The sequence below is a fragment of the Drosophila novamexicana genome, unplaced genomic scaffold (assembly GCF_003285875.2).
Source record: "Drosophila novamexicana strain 15010-1031.04,08,12 unplaced genomic scaffold, DnovRS2.1 tig00000770-arrow-pilon, whole genome shotgun sequence".
Lineage (NCBI taxonomy): Eukaryota > Metazoa > Arthropoda > Insecta > Diptera > Drosophilidae > Drosophila > Drosophila novamexicana.
In genome coordinates, this window is record NW_020824821.1 from 1,319,606 (window position 1) to 1,328,210 (window position 8,605).

The window sequence follows — 8,605 nt, forward strand, 5'->3', positions numbered from 1 at the left end:
GGCGTGTCCAGGCATACCGCAGAGCAGCGTGAGTGAGCGAGCGAGAGAGAGTGAGAGAGCGAGCGCGCACAGTAACATGATGTGGTGAGTTTATGTGCTTGCCTAACATGAGACAGGTGAGCTTTCTGTTAAGCGCGACTGGTTTTCCGGGGCATATGAGAGAGGCTCGCTTTCAATAATTAATAAATGTATAATATAATCACAAACTAAGGAATATGTTACTTTAACAAGCATGTACATTTATTTTAAAATTTGTATTAATCTGCGAATATGCACATATTAATTCAGCTTAAACGATTTGTCTGCAGATTAGCTGACTTTATATACACAGCTGCCTTACAAACTGTTACAGCAAGGCATCGATTTACTAATAATCCGATTAAAAATTCAGCTTAACGTACTTGGCTTTAGATCAGCTTTAAAAGCGATCCTCTTATCAGACTGTTAAGCCCAGAGAGACTGCTGTTAGTTTACAGCAAGGCTTTGGCTGTCTCGCTCTCTCTCTCTCAATCTCTTGCCTTGTGAGCGCAGTTGCTGTGGTGTATTGGTGACCTACCGACGCCACGCAAGTGTGAGCGAATGGCATATACAAAATGGCTGCGCTGCTCGCGCAGCTCTATGTTTTAGGCCTGTGTGTGTTAGAGCTGTATGTTAGAGCTGCACAGCTAGCTGTGCAGCTCCGGCGGCAGCTCCAATTGAAATTGTTTGAAATGTAGCCATTGCACTCGCACACACAACCGGTTTTTAGGCGCAGTACTAAACACCCACAGCACGTGTGGGTGGACAGGCGGGTGAGTGGCGCTTGGGGCGTGGCGTGACATGCGCCCAGTGCACGCCGCTTGTCATTGGCCATGCGGCCAGCAGCCAATCGAACGCGCCGCTGTATGCAACTAGCAAGTGAAACTTTGCAAATTGCATTAATTGCACGCTTATTTATCACACATACATCATGCATGTCAACGGCCATTTTGTTTTCGCTTAGCTTTTAGCTGGCTTATGTTCAGCATCTTTGGCGCCATGTCAGGTTGCAGCTGAAAATTACGTGAGCGCTGTTTATTTGATTGATTTTAATGATTTTAGCCACATTTATATACGAAGGCATTTGTTTATTTAATTGGAAATGAAAAACCATTTTTCGCTGTTGCGCAATGAAGACATCAATTTTCATTAGACGCCGCAACGCCACGATTTGTTGTTGCCTAATTTATGGAATTTTAAATAAGCTTCTAATCTATGATCATGAGATCGCGCTTTAGTTCTTTTCTGCCTTTTTACGCAGCCAATTCTGAAATGCCTTTTCGCTTAGCCAAGTGGTTCAACTAATTGGCTGCCGTTAATGATGCCCATTGTTAGCGATTATTTAATTGATTTTCTTTATTTTTAGCTTTGCCGAAGACCTTCACTCTGCTGGGAGAACTGTTACAAATATGTATATTGAAAAGTTTTGCAATGGTTTCTTAATTTATTTGCTCTGCATTTCTCGGGCAGATTGCATTGCTATTCCAGAACTGTTCTGGCCACTACTGCCTTTGCAATTAAAAGTCGCGCAAATTGTGACATTAAATGTAATTGGGCAATGGCCATCAAAGTGGCCAAACGATGCGGCTATTAAAACGTCAAAACAAACAGCGCTGAATGGCAGCCGTTGCCCGTTTTGGGTCTGGGCAAAACCATAAAAAAACAGCAGCAACAAAAAAAAAAGATGCCAGCAAAAAATTGCACTAGTCCAACAACTTGGGGTCTCCAACCCGCGGCGCATCAAGCGGCAGTTGTCATTTGAAATGAAGCCATTGCTCCACATTGCATAGAGCTGGCGGGACATGCGGGGTTGGGGGATGCAGCTTTCGCCGCACGAGCTGCTGGCTGAGTTGGGGGCCAAGTGGATTTCTAGCACATAGCGAACGAGGCGCATAAATAATGCAGTCGTTGCGGCCACTTGAAAATTGAAAACTGCAATAAACTTGCAGTAGAATTATTCTCTCCCTCTCTCTAACTTGTTGTAAAAAGAAAACAATAACAAGCAAAGCGCAACGAGGCTGCAAACAAATTAGAATTCTGAAAAATGTAAATAAACATGCATATTTGAAGGGGCAAAAAGATGGCTCAGCAGGAGAAAAAGAGAAATGAAAACAAATGGAAAATGTAAATTGGACAAAAGTTCGCCACAGCCAAGTTATGTATTTGAAAAGCGCATAGAGAGGTCACGTAACTGAGGCCACAAAACGCAAACACTGGGCGTGCGTCTGACCCAATGGACTTGGCCACAAGTCCACGAGCCAAAGCGAAACGGGGCAACCAACGACCCGGGGACGCCTTTTGGCACATGCCGCGATCACCAGCGGTGCACGGGTTTGCGCCTGGGGTTTTTTTCGACTCAACTGTCGCTCACTCTGTTGAGTGAGTGGTGTCAGCGGTTGAGAGACTCAGTTTGCGACGTGTTGGCCTTTGAAAGCGTGGGAGTTTGTCGAAACACAGATTTGCAGCTTGTATTTCTGTCCAGAGAAGGGAAAGTGTTTAGAAAATTTTTAAGAGCTATAAGAAATTTAACCAAGAATAATTTGAAATTACAACAAGTAAGAGGTTCGAGTCGAGAGCTCCCGACTAGGGGATACCCTGAACCCTCTTCTTCCAACATCAAATGCATATATATATTCTATTTTAGAAGCTATATGTCAAGTTTGTTGACTCTAACTCTTATTATTTACCAAAATTGCCCAAAAAACAGGATATCGGTATCGATCGATAAAAAACTCGATCTGAGCGGGAACTAGGAGCACCTACATCTAAAATTTCAAGTCTCTAGCTCTTATAGGTTCTGAAATCCTTGCGTTCATACATACGGACGGACGGACAGACAGACGGACATGGCTAGATCGACTCGGCTATTGATGCTGGTCAAGAATTCATTTACTTTTTTTATTATTATATTTATATATTGTATAAAGTACTATATTTTTTTTATACCCTGAACCCATTAAAAATGGGTACAAGGGTATATTGTATTTGTGCAAAATCCAAATGTATGTAACAGGTAGAAGGAAGCTTCTCTGACCCCATAAAGTATATATATTCTTGATCAGCATCAATAGCCGAGTCGATCTAGCCATGTCCGTCTGTCTGTCCGTCCGTCCGTCCGTCCGTCTGTATGTATGAACGCAAGGATCTCAGAACCCTTAAGAGCTAGAGACTTTAGATTTTAGATGTAGATGCTCCTAGTGCCTGCGTAGATCGAGTTTGTTTCCGATAATCGATAACTTACTCCGTTTCCAAGCAATCGATAAAAATCGATATCGATATCCTGTTTTTTGGGAAATTTTGGTAAATAATAAGAGCTAGAGTCACCAAACTTGACATCTAGCTTCTAAAATAGAATATATATATGCATTTGATGTTGGAAGAAGAGGGTTCAGGGTATCCCCTAGTCGGGAGCTCCCGACTAGAACCTCTTACTTGTTTTTAATTAAAAACCAATTTGATATCTTTTTATTATTAAGGTTTTTTTTTCAGAAATATGTTTTAAAAAATATTTAATTTTATATTTATTATTATAATACATATTCTTATTTAATTATTTACTTTTTAAAAAATTATTTCTTATTATAATATTATATTTAATCAAAATATTTATTTTTTATTATTATAATTATTTTTAATAAAATATTTATTTTGCTTTAAATATTGATTTTTAACCTTGTGCTAAGATGTTGGCATTGAAAGTTGATTCGATTTGAGTTTTGTTCATTCAGCATACATATTTTAATCCGCATCACGCCCAACCATAGAAGGAATATTGCGAAGTCCTCAGCCAGGTAAAGCGCAAAAAGTTGACAATTTTTGGCATCAATTGCGAAAAGCCGCAACAAATAAAATGGCAAAGAAAATTGCTGCGAATTGAATTGAGTGCATATGAGTTGGGCTCGTAAATGGGTGTGCTGGCATGGGCAATGTCCTGGAACAGGTCTCGCAAATTGCGACAATGCGCAAATACAACTTATAAAGTCAATTTTTTTATGGCCAGCCGCGTAGGCAACCGGAACCAGTGGGCCAGGGGAGGGCCGGGGTACAAGAGAGGAACAGGAAAACCATTTGGAAAATTATGCGCATCATAAAATTTTTGCAGCGTTTTTCCAGTGAACTGTGTTTTTTTTTTCAGGCGAATCATAAAAAGTGTTCGTGAGTGTGTGTTTGTGTTTGTGTGTGTGTGTGTGTGTGACAGGATGTATGAGCAGAGCGGGAATTGACAAGGTCGTGTCAACCATAAATATTTACATGTCATAAAAATCAAGGTGAGGCCACGGTGCAAGGCACATCCTTTTTCCGCAATGCATTTTCCATTGAATGCGCACACGGCCGGACCTTGAAAGTTTATGGATGCACACAAACACCCGCACACACACACACAGACGGACAGGTAGTCGCGCTAGGAGTCAAGACGTTGGCCAAGTCAGTCAACTTGGCCCCGACTGATTTATGAGCTGTTAGCTGACCCGCAAATGCTTTGCAAGTTTTTCATTTGAATTGTATCTTTCGGCAATTGTATCCGTATCTGTGCCCGTGTATCTATGGCCCTGTAGCTGTGACTGTGGCACTTTTTCTGGCCAGCTTGTAAATTATGCCCCTGCAAAGCATTGACATTCGGCCCAAGTCAAGTTGTTTCTGTGGGCGTTTTCTGCCCTTAGCTCTGCCTGTGCCCAGGTATGCTGTTTGCCTTAGCTGGGCCGTGGGCGTGGCCTAAAAGGGCCTTTAACTCTTTGTTGAGCCAATTATGCTGACCACTTCGGCTTAAATGCATGCCCTCAGTTTGGCCTTAGCTGACTTTTTACAATCGATCGGGTTGAGGCAAATGTCCAGGAAAATGTCGAGCACAAAAAAACAAAACACATTTTCGCAGTCGCAGGCTATAAAACTAGGCCATAAACCCATATTAAACTATGAAAGAGTTACAAAAAAAATGAGAACAAGTAAATTCGAAGCAAAAACCCAGTCTAATCACGTTTTGGGTTTTAAGAAATTTGATCTGAAAAGAAATACTGATGTATAACTCGTCCCTTATGCGTGCATTACCTTTGCAAGCCCACGTAGCTCAGTTATTAAGAATGTTTTATAGCGCCAATTTGTTTATCAGGGCTTTATTTATTTTTGATATCAGAGCACTATATGAAATCATAATGTGCCAGCTTGCAAGCTAACTTAAACAAAATTTGGCTTATAGTCGGCTTTTTTTGTCACCGCGAATTTGTATCTATACCTGCTTTTGTCGTCAGTGGAAATATATATATATATAGCCCATATACCATATATATTTTCTTACTATTCTCTCTAGTAAAGAAAAGAAAACTATGTATATGCTTATTATGGCCTATATACCGTATATATTTGTTTATTCTTCTCTATATCGCAGGCAATAACCGATAATATATAGCCCTGCTTATAATTATTGTTATTGTTATTTGATAATACTTCTCTCTAGTTATAAATTGTATATATATTTATTGATCGGAAGCAATATCCAATAATCTATATAGCCATGCTTAATGTTTACCTTATACCATTTTTTTTCTTTATATAATTTTTTTTATTATAATTTAATCGCTTAAAAATGTTCGGGTTGTCTTTTCCGCTTGCAGAAAAGAAATACGTAAATTTATGCGGCAAGGTCGAGATTGCAGCAACATTTTTAGTCGGCGCTGTTTAATTAATCGTTAATTATGCTCATGCAACAAGCACGCTAGCCACGCCTTACTCCCTCTCAACCCCACGCACCCCCCCGCTGGCGCCCAACCCCTCGCCTGCTGGGTCTAGTACATGTACACAGAAGCGTTAATTAAATTTCTGCATGGCTTGCGAGTTGGTCTTCGGGCTGGCAACTTGTTTGGGGCGCCAAATGCAGCGAACGGGGCAGTAAATAAATACTCATTTAATTTATGGTTTTAATTTTTATGGCTACAACTTTGGGGCCATCATCAGGAGCAGCAACAACAGCAGCAGCAACCAGAGGCCGGGGTGGTGGCAGAAAGTCAGACAATTTAGTAGTTTGGCGAAGCGTGGATGGAAATTTAATAACTTTGTTTATGCACACACTAAATCATAACTAATGAGCTCGACTCTGGGCCCCAAAGTGGCCACTGGGCCAGGCTAAAATGCTAGAAACGAATTGCAGCAGCTGCAGCTGCAAAAACTAAGCTCAGCGACAGCCAAAACTATTTGTGGCAGAAAAATAACTTGCCCTGAAGGGTAACAACAAAATTGATGCCAAGCATTTTGGACTTAAAATTGAGTCAACGAATAGCATGTTTTATTTTTTGTGGAAAGTATGGCCTAAATGGTATTAAAGTAAACAAGTAAGAGGTTCTAGTCGGGAGCTCCCGGGAATACCCTGAACCCTCTTATTCAAACATTAAATGCAGATCGCGCAACGCGCTCGTTTGAAGTTATAAAGATAAATTTAAACAAGTAAGAGGTTCTAGTCGGGAGCTCCCGACTAGAGGATACCCTCAACCCTCTTCTTCCAACATCAAATGCATATATATATTCTATTTTAGAAGCTAGATGTCAAGTTTGGTGACTCTAGCTCTTATTATTTACCAAAATTTCCCAAAAAACAGGATATCGATATCGATTTTTATCGATTGCTTGGAAACGGAGTAAGTTATCGATTATCGGAAACAAACTCGATCTACGCAGGCACTAGGAGCATCTACATCTAAAATTTCAAGTCTCTAGCTCTTATAGTTTCTCAGATCCTTGCGTTCATACATACGGACGGACGGACGGACGGACAGACAGACGGACAGACAGACGGACATGGCTCTGTCGACTCGGCTATTGATGCTGATCAAGAATTTATGGGGTCGAAGATGCTTCCTTCTGCCTGTTACATACATTTGGATTTTGCACAAATACAATATACCCTTATACCCATTTTTAATGGGTTCAGGGTATAAAAAAGTTCCTTTGGGGTTCGAACTCTTCTTGAGAAAAAAACTTATAGAGAAAAAAACGAATTAAAATAGCAGCACAGAAAACAATCGCAATTGCAATGCTGTTGATAGAATGCGAAGCAGACGCGCATGAATATGTGTGCTTACGTGTATACGTGTATATATATCATTGGAATTTGCGCTAGCTGCCGCAAACACGTGGGCAGCAAAAACACAATTTATTTTGTATATTTCTTAACCGATCTTAATAAAATTTTCTACTTATTGTACAATAAATATATATATATATATATATATACTATATATATATACTATTCTAGAAGCAACATATTAAGCTTGGTGACTCTAGCTCTAAATATTAAGCCAAATTGCTCAAAAAACAGGATTTCAATATCGATTGCTTGGAAACGGAGTCTGTTATCGACTATCGGAAGCAAACTCGATCTGCGCAGGCACTAGGAGGACCTACAGCTAAAATTTCAAAATTTCTCTAGCTCATGGGTTCTGATATCCTTGCGTTTATACATACGGACGGACAGACGGACATGGCTGGATCGACTCGGATATTGATGCTGATCAAGAATATATATACTTTATGGGGTCGGAGATTCTTTCTTATGTCTGTTACATACATTTGCACAAATACATAATACCCTTTTTACCCATTTTCAATAATTCAGTGATTCATGAGTTAAAAGAAATGGATTCGAACCGGCGGTGTGCCCTTTTTCCAGACGAGCGGCTTGCCACTAAGCTCATCAAGCTCAAGAGCGGAGAAAGAGATCGAGAGAAATCCCTCAATAGAATATGTTTTGTACTGGATTCGAACCAGTGATTTACCAATATAGCCAGACGAACGACTGGACACCTGTAAATGATAATGAGCTGCCAAGTAAAATTTTAATGAAATGAGCAAAGACAGAAAGAGAGAGAGAGAGAGAGAGAGGGAGAGAAAAATAGTGAGAGAGAGAGAGAGAGAGAGAGAGAGATAGAGATAGAGAAAAAGATAGAGATAACGATAGAGATAGAGATAGAGGTAGAGATAGAGATAGAGATAGTGCCCGATATAGACTTTAAAGGAAAGCGATGCAAAGCTTCCTTTTGATTTAAAGTTGTGACTGATTTTCAATAAACATGTACATTTTTAGCTCATTAGTTCTCAAATGTTGTAAAACTAAATACATGTGCCTTGCAAAAATGGTTCTATTATTTAACTGTGTAATTTACGTCAGAGCCAAGTCCAGAGGCAGCAACTGTTACAGCGAAGGAGACGGGACAAAGGCCTGGACAGAACCTGAGCCAAACAATAGACAAGCCACTAATTTGAGTTGAACACCTACAAGGACATGGAAATGAAAAATGAAATGGAAATGGACATGGACCTGGTCATGGACACGGCAACTCCAGATAGCACTCTAGTTGAGAACCCGAAAAGAGACCACCAACTGTTCGGCCTGTAGGCAAATTGCAGTCGCGCCGCGGGTGCACAAAAACCCAGGAAGCAACTGAAAAGCCAGACCAGATCCTAAGTATCAAACCAGGATAACCAACACACAAACCCAAATGCTGTACAAATTGTCCCGCTCATTTCAATTTGCAGATAACTTTGACATTTGCCAAACACACACCCACGCAGAACATCATTTCGGAGGGGATCAAGTCAA